Source organism: Hemiscyllium ocellatum, chromosome 15 (genome assembly GCF_020745735.1).
Source record: "Hemiscyllium ocellatum isolate sHemOce1 chromosome 15, sHemOce1.pat.X.cur, whole genome shotgun sequence".
In the NCBI taxonomy this organism is placed as follows: domain Eukaryota; kingdom Metazoa; phylum Chordata; class Chondrichthyes; order Orectolobiformes; family Hemiscylliidae; genus Hemiscyllium; species Hemiscyllium ocellatum.
Genome location: NC_083415.1, coordinates 49,088,716 through 49,104,433, shown reverse-complemented (window position 1 = coordinate 49,104,433; position 15,718 = coordinate 49,088,716). Strand labels below are relative to the sequence as shown.

The 15,718-nt window shown below is 39.4% G+C and overlaps 1 non-coding gene across 1 annotated transcript; it reads right to left on the bottom strand.

Annotated features, from left to right (window-relative positions):
- Positions 1-2,040: 2,040 nt before the first annotated feature.
- On the bottom strand, positions 2,041-2,147 carry LOC132823047 (U6 spliceosomal RNA). The gene has a single exon (XR_009645490.1). It is a non-coding gene; the product is annotated as a U6 spliceosomal RNA (small nuclear RNA).
- Between the last annotated feature and the right edge of the window lie 13,571 nt (positions 2,148-15,718).

Below are 15,718 nucleotides of genomic sequence, written 5' to 3'. Positions count from 1 at the left end.
TCCACAAAGCCATCTCATTGACATTCCACCAATTCCTTTTCACTACCAACCTGATCTATCCAATCCATTTGCATATTGAAATCCCTCATGATCACTGTAACCTTGCCTTTCTTACACACTTTTTCTGTCTCCTGGTATATCTTGTAGCCCACATCCTGACTATTGTTTGGAAGCCTGTATATTACTCCCATTTTGTTTTCCCTACCTTTACGATTCCTCAACTCCACCCACACAGATTCTACATTATCTGACATTTCTTGCTATCAATTTAATTCAATTTCTTTGCTCACAAGGATTGGATGTATATCTTTGGATGTTCAGCTCCCAGTCCTGATCCTCTTGCAGCCACGTCTCTGTGATGCTCGACATAGCATACCTGCCAATTTCAATCTGCCCCACAAGCTCACTTACTGCATGCATTCAGACACAACACCTTCAGTGCTGTATTTGCCGTCCCTCTTCTCATTGTCACCCCCTTATCCAATGTGCTTGAAGTTAGATTCCCAACTCTTTCCAATCACTTTGTCCTATTTTGGGTTCTGAAGATTTAATAACTTCTACTGACTTCACCTTTTTTAAAATTTCTTTCAACCTTTATGCAGTTGAATCCACTCCCTCACATGCTAACCTGCTGCTTTGTTTCCCCATGGCCATTATACTTCTTGGAGTTTTTATCCTTCCCTCCCGCTGCCTTTCTAGTTTAAAGTCCTGTTGACCACCCTACTGTACAGGAAAGGAGAGGGCAATGGCTTCCTGTGTCCCTAAGACATTGCTCTGATTTCTCAGTGGTAAGGATGGCAAAACTGTCCTTATTTCATTGAAAATGACAGTCTGGAGCTCACACATGAACAGAAGACCATAGAAGTCCTGAAATTGGTGTCATGATTTCATGGTTCACCAGAAGGTGCACTGTTTAGGTATTTCTCTATCAATTTTCTCCTCCCCCTGCCATCCACCAGACTGGAATTAGTGGATATCAGTACAATTGAAAAGAATTTGAGAACTTCCATTCTTACAATGTTAGTCTTACCCTTGATAAAGCTCCACTTCTTGAATGAGCTGTAACTGGGCTTTTAGCATTTTAACTTCATCATAACCTTTATTCATCTCTGCAAGGATTATCACCTAACCTTCACTTCCTTTAAGAAGCTGGCTCAGGGGCTGTCTAGAGGAAGCTGTGAGGGATGGGAGCCTCCAAAGGCAGTTGACATGGTTTAATAAAGAGAAACCTCAATTGTCTTTATTTGATGAGTAAGATCACAACAACCAAATTATGGGGCAAATCCAAAACCAGGAAAGAGATCACTATCAGGCACACCTGGACCTCAGGTTGAAGAGGCAGGGGGGTGCAGATTGTTCCACAGCAAGAGCAGATCCAGTACTTGCTGTCTTATCTCCCCAATATATTTCCAAGGCAGATCCCCCTAAGAGTTAAACCAAAGAGGTTTCAACAGAGACTTCCACTGAGATCAACGTCAAAAACCGCAATGACCACTGACATTTGGCGCGGAGATCTCATCCAGTGCAATGGCCTTCTCTTTTCATCAAATGTTAAACTAGTTGGCCCTCCCACTGACAGCAGGTAAGAGTGAGATGGGAGGTTCTTCCAGGAAGAGACTCAGTCTTATGTAGATTGATAGGGAGTTTTCCTTAAGTGTGCTTGAAATTTGGCCAGGTAGAAGTATTGTGCCTGACCAAAACAGGAGCAGAGGTGTCAATCGTTACTCTCTGTTTTTCTCGATTAGATTCCTTACTGTATAGAAACAGGCCCTTCGGCCCAACAAGTCCACACCGACCCTCTGAAGAGTAACCCATCCAATGTTTACCCTTGACTAATGCACCTAACACTATGGGCAATTTAGCACTGCCAATTCACCTAACCTGCACATCTTTAGATCGTGGGAGGAAACCGGAGCAAACCCGCACAGACACGGGGAGAATGTGCAAACTCTGCACAGACAGTCACCCAAGGCAGGAATCGAACCCAATCCCTGGCACTGTGAGGCAGCAGTGCTAACCATTGAGCCACTGTGCCACCCTAAGAATATGGAACACTTCATGAATATGCGTAACATCCTTGTGCAGGGGCCATGCTAATCTTCTCTGTATGATTCCAATTTTAGTATATGTGCTGCTGAAGTGTGCACATATTCTCCTTAAAGATCTTGCTGAGGGGTGTGACCTGGAGGAGAAAGTGAGGTCTGCAGATGCTGGAGATCAGAGCTGAAAATGTGCTGCTGGAAAAGCGCAGCAGGTCAGGCAGCATCCAAGGAGCAGGAGATTTGACGTTTCGGGCATAAGCCCTGACCTGACTGATTCTTTCCCCTCAGCAGGGTCTCTGCTTCACTGCTTTTGGACATTTCCCATCACGGCGACATCAAACTCCCTCCATCTATCCTCAATCACGCTTTTCAGAGCCTAAGGTTTCTGGTAGATTGTGTCCCACTTGAAATTCCAGTGGAAGTAATGAAGTTGTGAAGTTGAACATATGAGGAGATATCTGGGCAGCCTTGGAAAACATGGATGCTGATTGCTAATTACGGGGTCAACAGATGGCGGTTAGGTGACTTTGACTGTGCTCCTCATTCAGCCTGTATGAGGCCCAAGCAATGTATTAGCTGCAGGAAATCGGGCTGTTGTTTTATCCATCAGCATCAACACTGTTCTTGAAGTCTCATGCCTGACATCTCCAACTGCCCCACTGATCTCATGAGGAAGAAAATGGAAATCTGTGGACCTGTGTTAATTACTGGACATTCAACACAAAGACTCATAAGAATACTTATCTTTTACTTAGTTAAAAATCACACAACACCAGGTTATAGTCCAACAGGTTTAATTGGAAGCACACTAGCTTACAAGTGGAAGCACACTAAGCTAGCGTGCTTCCAATTAAACCTGTTGGACTATAACCTGGTGTTGTGTGATTTTTAACTTTGTACACCCCAGTCCAACACCGACATCTCCGAATCATATCTTTTATTTAGAATTGAGGAAGCATTGCAAGCTCTTGAAAGTGCAAAGTATTTCTGGAGTCTCAGTTTGGCCCAAACATTATAATCAGCTTTCCATTGCTGAATGAGATATTGAAAGAATGGCATTCTGAACAGGCATTAGGCAACTTGACAAATCCACGAGCTCTGTGATGCCCTGCTACCTTCATCATGTGGCGGTCAAGGCTTTTCGTGATCTTCATTTCCTGATCCTCTTTATGTATCTGAACAATATGCTCATCTTTAGCTTGATATTGCAGGAGACCTTTGAAAGACTGAGCACCGTTTTAGCCCACTTGTCACAATTTAACTTGGAAACCAGGCCATGAAAGTGCCATATGCCTGAGCTTGACTTTCATTATTTCATTAATAGTTTCACTGGAGAATGATACTTTTCATGAAATACTTCTTTGATGTCTTTTGATTTCTTGGCAATGGTTGACAAGGGACAGAGTCATTGTGGAATAAATGTCAACTTCATGCAGTGATGTAAAATGAGTGATTCAAGTCAACAATTTACAGCTGATTTTCCTTCTGCTAATTTGTCTTAATAGTTATGTGGGATTCAAGATTCCAGTGAGGTTTATAGAACATGGCAGCAAAATGGTATCCACAACCATTCGTTAAAGGTTAGGATTATGTTAAACTTTTAAGTATATTACACTTTGAAGGCATTTCTTCAGTGTACAGTGATTGAACTGGTGCGTCTGTGTGTGTGTGTGTGTGTGTGTGTACTGTGTTTTGCAGCCTTCACGTATCTTTTGTTATGAAGATGTGGGTGAACTATACTTTTTAAGAGAATTAAAAGCTAGCATTGACAGCACCAAGTATTCTTAATAAGACACAATGTAACATGTACTCCAGTTACTGGAGTAGCTGGTTGGCTGGAAATGACAAAAAGCAGATTCCAATTAGGCCAATCAGTTTAAGTTACTCCCCGAAAAAAATACCAATTCCCAATCAAGATTGAATTGAGTATATTGACAATCTTAAAAGCCAACGACACAATCCAATGCTGTGGGGTATAAGACTGGTAAAAAGATTGAACCATTGGGAGGAGAACTGCCAGTAGCTGTGAAGCAGAATCCCTAAGAAAAAGAAAAGAAAACAGAGGAAGATCCAAAGAGAAGAACTGAAAGCTGTCTGGTTTTGAGATAAGAAGTGTTGTTTTGTAAATCTTAATTGGGAGTTTTATCGGACTAGTACTATAAAAGATAAAAGTTGGTTATAGTAAGGACTTGTACATAGTTGTTAGTTAATTATTCTCTGTTACACTTTAAGAAATTTAGTTTTTAATTTTTATTTTAATTTTTTTAATATTAAAAACATCAAAAAGGTAGCATTTTTGATGACAACTCAGGGTTAACATTTCAGGTCCAGTAACCCTTCTTCAGAATAAACATCCTGGTTCCTGATCAGAGTCACTGGCTAAGATCTGTCACTTAGCTCATCATGCCTGTTCTGGTTTATTAAGAGATCTGTCCAATTTCTTATCCTACTCTGTGCCTTTTTCCCATAGTCTTCCAAATCTCTCCTTCTCAAGTATGCACCCAATTTCTTTTACAAGGTTAGAAATCATATGATATCAGGTTACACCTGACAAAGGAGCAGCGCTCCAAAAGCTTGTGATTTCAAATAAATCTGTTGAACAATAACCTGGTGTCATGTGACTGCTGACTTTGTCTACCCCAGTCCAACACCAGCACGTCCATGTCATGGCGTTTTCAAAAGTGCTATTGAATCTGCTCCTACCACTCTTTCAGGCATTATGTTACAGATTGCAAAGAAATGTTGAGTATACGTAATCCATCTCACTTACCCCTGGCTTTTTTGTGAATTATCTTAAATCTTTTAGTTACCAACCCAACTACTGGATGAAACAGTTTCTCTAAACCAATTTTATTATATAGGAAAATAATTTAAAAAGTAATAAAGTGGTGTAGGCAAACAATTTTACTTCCTACTCTGTTACTGTTTCTAGATATAACAATTTAAAAGTTTGCTCATTTTGCTTTTTACATTTCATCTTATTTTTAAAATAATTATTTGGAACAAAACCACACACCCAAAAACAAACTCAATGAAGACCCAGGATTGCGGAAATCTACGGACTCGGTCCGATATGAATTGTTTCTTGAGGCTCTCCATGGACTTCAGTCAAGAATTGCATCACATGCTAACCTGGAATCAGCTGAAGTCCCTATAATCAATTGAAGTCTGCCATTGATGACTAAATATTTAAACGTTACATTGTATGGAAATTGGAGCCTTTTGAAGCAGTTAATCCGTATTGTTCACATGGTGTATCATGACAATGACTTCAGTCCAAACACTGAATTTGTTTTAAAAGAGTCCTTTACAACATTTTGTTTGCAGTAGGATTTACATTGAATTGGAAAAGTCAGATCAATGCAAGGACTGAAAATATAGATATCTATCTTATTGATCTTAAAGTCTTTGAATATCTGCAATCAATGAGGTAATTGTTAATGATTCAAAATAATAGCTCCAAGGGGAATTTGTAGTTTGTTTTATCCATTTAGTCTTTCATCTTCTAAAACTTCACTTTAGCTGAAATGACTTTGTACTGAATGTCCTGAAATTTATCCAAATTTGAGGTGGTTTTTTTTATAATTTGTGAGCAGTAGTAATGGCCAAAACAATCCTTGAAGGTTAGGTTAACTCTCATCTGGGACAACAGTTAATGTACATTATAAACTTATCATAAACAACAGAGGTAAAGATCTGTAATTTCCTGAAGATGTACACCACAATAATGGTGTATTTAACGCTTACAGTATTGGTACGGTGCAGATATCTTAAAAAACAATGGTGCGTGATTAAATCATAAGGTTGTAAAGTGACCTATTGTTTGTTTAACTGCTGAATGGATGTTGATTGAATGAACAGAAAGTAAGACGCGGGTATTTTATTCTAGAGCTTCACATATTATGATACCTGCTAGCTATCTTAAAGGTACAATGTCTTTCTGAGTTCTGTGCAGTAATACGACATACTCTTTTTTTTCCCTTTGAGGAATAGGGAACCTGTTCCAAGAAATATATATAAAAATGCACATTGGTACATTATTATTATTCATTAAAGTGACACTTCGACAGATGTTTGATGCAGTTATTACGATTTGACTGTATAGAGCATAGAAAAGCACAGCACAGAACAGGCCCTTTGTCTCACAATGTTGTGCTGAGGGTTAATCCTAATGTAAAATAAAATAACTTAACCTACGTGCCCTTCTACTCACTGCTATCCATGTGCATGTGTATAGCTTCACTCTGGTGTACTATCTGTGTTTCCAGTGCCATTGATGCTTGTTTGTGGTCAGGTGATTTACTCTCAGTTTCGGATCCATCGCCTTGTATGATAGTTGGTTGGTTGTGTGCCACTCGATGTGTCCTCTGTTTCATCGTAGGATTTGACCATTGATTGTGACAACATTGCATGATGTGGCTGGACACATTGTAATAATATCTTCTCAGGTACTCATGCATTCATACAAACTCTGATGCTTTGGCTTGATTCAAATTGGAGTAATTGTTTGCACGCATGTTGATCATGATCTCGTACCGTGTTCTACCCTCATGTTTATGTGGTTAGGGGGTATGTGAGGGAAGAACTATATTGATCACTCTTACAAACAGGAGAGTTGCTGATGAGGGTGAACCATTGTCTTGAGGAATAGCATATAGCCTTTACATGGCTATCCATAAATCTTGGCCAATAGCTTTGTCTTAAATGATTACCCACTTCACTGTATGAACAGGTTAATGTGCCAACTGCTATTGAACAATTGTTGCTTTTGTTTTGTCTCACAGGAAGGTATATGGTGAAAATGTCAGTCACCAGAATATAGTTATAGTCTTAGTCTGGAAAAATATCAAGTGCAATCATGCTCAATGACTCTTATGGAATTTTGTTTGGAATGAGATGTTCTCTTGATTGTTGAGGTTGATGGAATTGACAAATTGCCTAGATGATTAATGTGCTTATTGATGCCAGGTCAAAAGATTGATTCATGTCCCAGTATCTTATTTTTCTGTGCACATGTGACCTATGGTAAAGCATATCTTGATATAGAGCTCATGAAAAATCGCCTGTTTGGCTTTAAAAACTTTAAAGAAATGTATTTCCAGACATTGCTAATTCATCGCGAGTCCTAGTTCATTTAAAAAGGAGTAGGTGCAGCGAGACCTGGGTGTCCCATACCCCAGTCACTGAAAGTAAACTTGCAGGTGCAGCAGGTGGTAAAGAAGACAATGGTATGTTGGTATTCATTGAAGGAAGATTTAAGTACAGGAGCAAGGAAGTCTTATTGCAACTGTACAAAGCCTTGATGAAACCTATACCTCAAGAATTATCTACAGTTTTGGACGCCTTTTCTGAGGATGGGTATCCTGGCTCTGGAGAGAGTGCATCAAAGAATTACCAGATTGCTTCCTTGAATGGCAAGATTGACTTTGGATGGGTTCAGACCAAATTTACTGGAGTTTAGAAGAAATAGGGGTACCCTACAGAAACCCATAAAATTCTGACAGGAATATACAGGGTAAATGCCGGAAGGATGTTCCCAATGATTGGAGAGTCCAAACCAGGGATCATAGTTTAAGGGTATTAGATAAGAAGAAATTTCTTCACCAGGGAGTTGTGAACATGCCACAGAAAATAGTTGAGACCAAAATGTTGAATGTTTTCAAGAAGGAGTTAGATAGTTCTTAAGACTAAAAACATCATAAAGCAAGGGGAGAAAGCAGGAACAGGTTACCAAGTTGGATGATCAGCCATGATCAAATTGAATGGAGGGCTGAAAGGCCTACTCTAGCTCCTATGTTTCAATGTAAAGTTGTAGTTAATTCTTGGACTTCGTTACCATATTTTTGGCTGTTCCTTGGTTGACTCTTCTTCACCTACTGCTGTGGAGGGTGACTTTGCACTGTGGGCTTCTCAGAGCACTTGGCCTTATTGCACACTTTAGCCCAATGATTTTTTTGTGGAACATATCGTACACATGTCCCAAAACACTGAACACTGTTTTGGTGGATGAGATGATCCACACCTTCAACAAGACTTGGACATTTTGCTGTTTCTGCTGCAATAGTAATTGTAGATTCAAATAACTGAAGATGCTGCTGGCCTATTACAATTGTTTACAATTTGTATCCTCCTTCCAGCAAATATATCAATGCTGTAATGTTTTTGATGTCCAGAAATGTATTTCTTAACAATGTGATAGGTGTAAAGGTAATGCGCAGTTGCACTAGCCTTTAAGCTCAGTTAACTTAGTGAAGCAAAGTGAAATCACAGTCCATACCTGTGTGTGATATCTACCTATGAATTGGTCAATATTTTCATTTTTCTATTGATGGAATGACATGAACACAAACCTGCGAGTCCTGAAGTTGATTCTGACCATAAATTGAACTTCGCGGACTTGAAAAACCTTGTCTAGATCTTTATGTTCATTACTGGAAATGCCCAGAGGGTTTAATTCTTCTTAACTCTTAATTTTCCAAAGATAAAAAGTTTGACTGCCTGTTATATTTTATCTGCAATACATTGGTCTATGAAGTAAAGAGTAACTCTTTCTTTGAATAAATGGAATTTGGAAAGAATGTCGCTGTGAAGCTAGTCAATGTTCAGATGTTTGTTTTCCATCCTTGTTGTGCTCTTTTAAAATGCAAATAATAATCTACATTGCGATACAGTGCTTTGCAGTTTTTATTTATTTGTTGCTGCATCTCTCATTTTGTTTCTATTCTTGATGTGTTACTTTACAGGGTTGCTGCTTTGACAGTTGCAGCCTTGAGCCAATAGACAGCCTTCACATTAAAATAATGTTTTGATGTCAGAAAAGCCTTCTTTGTTTTTTTTGTGCAGTTTCTGAAGACAAGATAGTGGAATAGACTAATATCTGGATGCAGATAAGGCCTTTTTAACTTTTAGAATGAATTCTTAAATGTATATTTTTCCTTGCTTTTATGATATTTTATTCTAGAAGGGCTTTTAACAGATTGGAGCTATCTTTTTCAACATCTTTTTATAAGTCCTGATTTAACTTGATTCAATGTGGCCTTGCTCCATGTACAGCGTCACAGGCTGCCCCTTGCCTCAGGGGTACTGTAGCCTTCAGAATTTGGTTATAGCACTTTAATCTTATTTATCAATTTTAGCTCAGAAGTCAAATAGGTTGTTAGGAAATAAATTTGACATAATTGTTGTCACCAGCTTCTAGTACCTGTTTGGTGCCATTACTGGGACCATGATATGTTTTGTGTTTTTCTTAATATTATCAGCATTCTATATACGACAAAACGTCAGTTTCATACTGAGTGAGATATGCAGAAGTGTATTAATACCTATGTACACTAATACGATACCAAGGCTTAAGTATACAGTCCATATGTTATGCTGACATAGATTACTGTTACACTACAGAGTTGACTGGCTGACAAACAGATGAGTTAATACACTGACTGACTGACTGATTGTTTGCATAATCACTGAGTGAATGCTGGCTGATTGAACAGAGAGTAAGATGGAGAGGTATAAAGGTAACGACCAGGTGCATCCGCCTTTCAGCTGAATCAAACTTTTAAAATTAGAACATAACATGTTTTGATGCTATTTGACTGTCTTAAGGGCATACTCTCATTTGAGATTGGAATAATAATGCACAAGTTGTTTTCCAATCAATGCTCCATAACTGTTAAAAATCACACAACACTAGGTTATAGTCCAACATATTAATTTGAAAGCACTAGCTTTTGGAGCGCTGCTTCTATTTCAGGTGGTTGTGGAGTATAAGATCATAGGACACAGAATTTATAGCAAAAATTTACATTGAAAAACAATTTCAGTTACATCACACTGTAAACCTTTGCTATAAATTCTGTGTCCCACGATTTTATACTCCACAACCACCTAATGAAGAAGCAGCACTCTGAAAGCTAGTGCTTCCAAATAAACATGTTGGACTGTAACCTAGTTTTGTGTGATTTTTAACATTGTACGCCCCAGTCCAACACTGGTTCCTCCAAATCATGTTTCATCATAGTTATGGTGGCTAAAATCAATTTTCTTCAAACCCCATGCTTGAAATTCATATGAATAGCCATAGCAGATGAACAGAAGTAGTGTTTGTTTTAATTGGGGGTATCTCCTCATGCTAGATGGGTTTAATATTGACAATGTTCATAATTCCACTAGCATATTGATTTTATACATTTCTAATCCATATGGGTTAATGCAGAAGACACGTTATTCTTTCTCTCAATTACCAATGTAAATTCAATATTTTTATAACATGAATAAATTGCTGCCAGAATTGTATCTGGGTATCAATGCAGTGAAGCGTGGATTTTATTATTGGCACCTTGTTATTCTGAATAGAGGAGAGAAAGAAATATCCAGATGAGTTAATTAGATCCCAGAAATGGTCCCAGACAAGAAAGAAACTTTATTACATAAATAGTCTTTTGAATAAATATTGAATACCAACATAATTTCTTGATATACAGTATATAAAAATAATTATTTCACAAATAAACAGACATAATTTTCAATAAAAAAGGAAAGTGTCTTTATTTCAGATTTTCCTTATCTGCAGTATTTTATTCTAATTTTTTTTCTGTAATAATTTGGGCTGAGCAAGTAAAAAGTAGGAAAGCTTAAGTTTGCCAATATGGTTTCACTAAATGGCTCTGAAATCTCACATCCTTAAGCTCATTGTCTTCACTTGATCTGAAAGACTGGGACTTCATGAAGCTGATTGTGTGAAGCAGATACATCCAGGAGGTACACTAAAATTCTTTGAATTTTATGTTGTCCTGATTCATCCTTGAATTTTGAGAAATACCTCATTTCACTCACTGACACTCTGAAATTGGATAACTGTATAATGGTTATTGATGTGGGCATTATGGTAAGGCAGAGAACATATCGTCAACAACAAGAACTTGAATTCATATAGCAGCTTGAAGTTAAAAAAAAAGCTGCTTCACTGCAACGTAGCTAGACAAAAATTGTGTCTGAACCAAAGACAAAGGTATTGAGAGGAGTGTCGAAATTTTAACAAGCTATGTTTCAAGGAGGTTTGTAAAAGGAGTGTATATTTAAAATGTAGAGAGGAAATTCCAAAACCAGGGGATCTAGATGACTGTCAGTCATGGCAGGGTGTGGGAAATGTGGAAGCGTTTAGAGTTGTAGCAACATGGTTCTATGAAGATGCTCGGGCTGGAGAAAGTTGCAGAGGTTGGTAGCAGCTCCACAATGAAGAGTTTTGAACAGGAAAGGTGATGGGAAGTGGTATCATCACTAGAATGTTTAGTGGTTTTATCACTAGAATGTTAATCTTGAGACACAGGAATGTTCTGGAGACCTAGGTTCAAATCCTTCCATGACAGATGGTGGAATTAGAATTCAATAATAATCTGGAAATAATGGTGACTGTGAAATTATTGTCAGGAAACACCTATCTGGTTCACTAATGCCCTTTAAGGCAGGAAATCTGTGATCCTTAACTGGTCTGGCCTACATGTGGTTGACTCTTAACTGTCCCCTGGGCAATTAGGGATGAGAAATAAATACTGGTCCAGCCAGCAATGCCCTCAACTGTGGATAAATAAAAAAAAGTGATTGAGAATTTTCAAGTGGAATCTTTGGGACCCAGACCCTAATAGAGGGCAGTCAGCACAGGGGCAAGTGGTAAGATTAAGATTTGGGTAGCAAAGATTAGTGTAAATTTAAGTTTGTTTACATATTAGGGAGGATAGCATGGCAATTTCAAAGAATAGGAAAATGTGCACCTTATGCCAGGCAGAATGCCCATCATGTTGTAAATCCAATGATTTTAAGAGAAGGCAGAGATGTTGACAGTCCTCTGTTTTGCTTGCAACTTCACATTAAAAATATTGCTTCACTTTATTAAGTTCAAAAAGCAAAGAGCAAACAGTAAAGTGCCATAAAAATATTACTTCATGGTAGGTTGTTTAGAAACCTTGAACAGATCATGGAATAAAATCAACATTAGCAATCTGGATCACGCAGCTTGTCTTAACTGTGTAGAGAGTCATTAATGTCTGTGCTATTTCAAGTGAGAAAATGAGGTATTTCTATTGATTTGAAACAGGGAGGGATCTTCTGACGTATTCTTAGTCTGGAAGTTGCAGAATTAAACACGCAAAGTCATATTTTCATAAGAGGAAAGTCTTAGCACGCACATTCTGTGTTATTCTTAAACGTACAGTGCCCAGATATTTATAATAGCATTTTATTTTGAACAAAGGCAGATTAACAATAACCTCCTAAAAATACAGACTGCTGTGTGTCTGGAAAATGGTTTATTGGTGTGTGAACTGTAGCAATATCCTAATAAGCTGATCTAGGTGCCAAACTTTGGTCTTTTTGTATTTTTGCCATTAATTCCATTTGCTAACATCATTGAAATATTTCACTGTGGGTGTAAAGGCCACATTTCATGTGTATCACAGCACTGATGTTGTAAAATCATTTGCTGGTGTAACCTTTGTTCAAGTACAATTAACAAAGTGCTCTTTCGTGCTCCTTTCTCCCAACATTTTCCCACAGAAAATTGAAATAGAAAGGCTTAAAATAGCACTGCAGGAAGAAAGGTTTGTGTGCTTGGCATGGCATAACTGATAACCAGTTAGATCTTTTTCACAAACTGACGAGTCACTTTTTTATCCAAAGTTCTTCCTTTTTTTAAGGTATTGCATTCCTCTTCCTCCTTTATTGCAGTCTGAGTCATTAACAATCCGACTGAGGGTGTAGCCTGCACCCCAGCCTCTGCTTTTGTCAGCATTGGGTTAGTAGCATGAGGGTAATTCCTAGGACAATGTTCAGCCCATATTATTTTAATATTGATGGCAATTTATGTTTTAGAAGGACTAATCACCCAGTCAAATTTACAATGCTATCACCAATCTACATCGCGTATAGTTCCAAAGGTGATTCCAGTCCATGTAACAGCTGTAGCTTTGAATTGCACAATTAGCTAAGAAGCAGTGCACTGATGAGCTTTTAAAGTTCACAAAACTATGTAACAATAGGCAGATGACCAGACTTAAAAATGAAAACAATTTAAACTTAAATGCAAGCGTGTGTTTTTGGTTGGATGCTCAATATTTGGACATTGCAATGGATCTATGGAACAATTCATAAATATGCAAAGTTTTGAGGGCTTACAGAGATTCCACACCCATGGAATTCCATAGCCCCTGTCCATAATTAGGAAAGAATTTTCAAGCTTAAAATTCAAAGAATCCACCTTTTTCGAAGCTCTGAAACATTCATGTTGCAAAAGGATGAAGTAGTTTGAATTCCAGTCTACCTGACCATTCCTTTCTTCTCCAAGTCTTGATGCCGTGAAATCTTTGCCTGGTTGTGAATTTTATTAAAATATGAATCAAGAATAGAGGATTGTTCATGAAGACACTTCCATTTCAGTGTGTGAACACTGCTGGCATAGTAAAAGCAGTGGTAAAAACAGAAAGTACTAGAAATAATCAGGTCTGGCAGTATCTGTAGAAACACAATTGAGTTTGAATAAGAGTTTTTTTCAGAACTACAATATGAACAACTGCATTTTGAGCATGTTTAATATATCAGGTCCACAACCGGCTGAACTATCTGTTACCAGGTTAAACATCACAAACCACAAGGTTATAATTCAACAGGTTTAATTGGAAGCACACTCATTTTCAAAGCATTGCTCCTTCATTAGGTCTACACCCCAGTCCAACACTGGCATCTCCAAATCATATCTGTTACCATGTCTGATTGGACTACATCAGGCTTCTTCAAGTAGTGCTCTCCACTCCAATACAACACTCTTGACTTTAGAATGACTTCAGACTTCATTTCTTAAGTACCAAGTCCTTCCTTATTCCTCATTCCTGCCTCTTGCTCCTTCACCTCTGTTTACAGATGACTTAAATTGATAGTCCTAGAAATTAGATAGCACTTAATTAGGGGGCTTGACACTGAGACAGCAAACGTTGCACATACCTAACAAACCATTGGTAAGACTAAATCAAATTCCTTTATTAACCTTATCATATGGGTTTTTTGAGAAAGTAACAAAGAGGATAGATGAGGGCAGAGCGGTAGATGTGATCTATATGCATTCAGTAAGGCGTTCGACAAGGTTCCCCCGGGAGATTGATTAGCAAGGGCTGAGAAGTGGCAGATGGAGTTTAATTCAGATAAATGCGAGGTGCTGCACTTGGGAAAGCGAATCTTAGCAGGACTTATACACTTAATGGTAAGGTCCTAGGGAGTGTTGCTGAATAAAGAGTCTTTGGAGTGCAGGTTCATAACTCCTTGAAAGTGGAGTCACAGGTAGTTGGGACAGTGAAGAAGATGTTTGGTACGTATTGGTCAGAGTATTGAGTACAGGTGTTGGGAGGTCATGCTGCGGATGTACAGGACATTATTTAGGCCACTGTTGGAATATAGCGTGCAATTCTGGTCTCCTTCCTATCGGAAGAATGTTTTGAAACTTGAAAGGGTTCAGAAAAGATTTAGAAGGATGTTGCCAGGGTTGAAGGATTTGAGCTAATGGGAGAGGCTGAACAGGCTGGGGCTGTTTTCCTTGGAGCGCAGAGGCTGAGGGGTGACCTTATAGAATCTAGATTAGAGTGGTGTTTGAAAAGCACAGCTGTTCAGGCAGTATCTGAGGAGCAGTAAAATCGACACTTCGGGCAAAAGCCCTTCATCAGAAATACAGGCAAAGAGCTGAAGGGTGGAGAGATAAATGAGAGGAGGGTAGGGGTGTGGAGAAAGTAGCATAGAGTACAATAGGTGAGTGGGGTAGGGGATGAAAGTGATAGGTCGGGGGAGGGTGGAGTGGATAGGTGGAAAAGAAGACAGGTAGGTAGGACGAGTCATGGAGACAGTGCTGAGCTGGAAGTTTGGAACTGGGATGAGGTGGGGGAAGGGGAAATGAGGAAACTGTTGAAGCCCACATTGATGCTCTGGGGTTGAAGTGTTCTGAGACAGAAGATGAGGCGTTCTTCCTCCAGGCGTCGGGTGGTGAGGGAGTGGCGTTGAAGGAGGCCCAGGACCTGCATGTCCTCGGCTGAGTGGGAGGGAAGTTGAAATGTTGGGCCACAGGGTGGTGTGGTTGATTGGTGCAGGTGTCCCAGAGATGTTCCCTAAAGCGCTCTGCTAGGAGGCGTCCAGTCTCCCCAATGTAGAGGAGACCGCATCGGGAACAGCAGATACAGTGAATGATATTGGTGGATGTGCAGGTAAAACATTGATGGATGTGGAAGGCTCCTTTAGGGCCTTGCATGGAGATGAGGGAGGAGGTATGGGTGCAGGTTTTGCAATTCCTGAGGTGGCAAGGGAAGGTGCCAGGATGGGAGGGTGGGTTGTAGGGGGGCGTGGACCTGACCAGGTAGTCATGGAGGGAACGGTCTTTGCGGAAGGCAGAAAGGGGTGGGGAGGGAAATATATCCCTGGTGGTGGGGTCCGTTTGGAGGTGGCAGAAATGTCGGCAGATGATTTGGTTTATGCGAAGGTTGGTAGGGTGGAAGGTGAGCACCAGGGGCGTTCTGTCCTTGTTACGGTTGGGGTCTGAGGGCAGAGGTGTGGGATGTGGATGAGATGCGTTGGAGGGCATCTTTAACCACGTGGAAGGGAAATTGCGGTCTCTAAAGAAGGACGCAATCTGATGTGTTCTGTGGTGG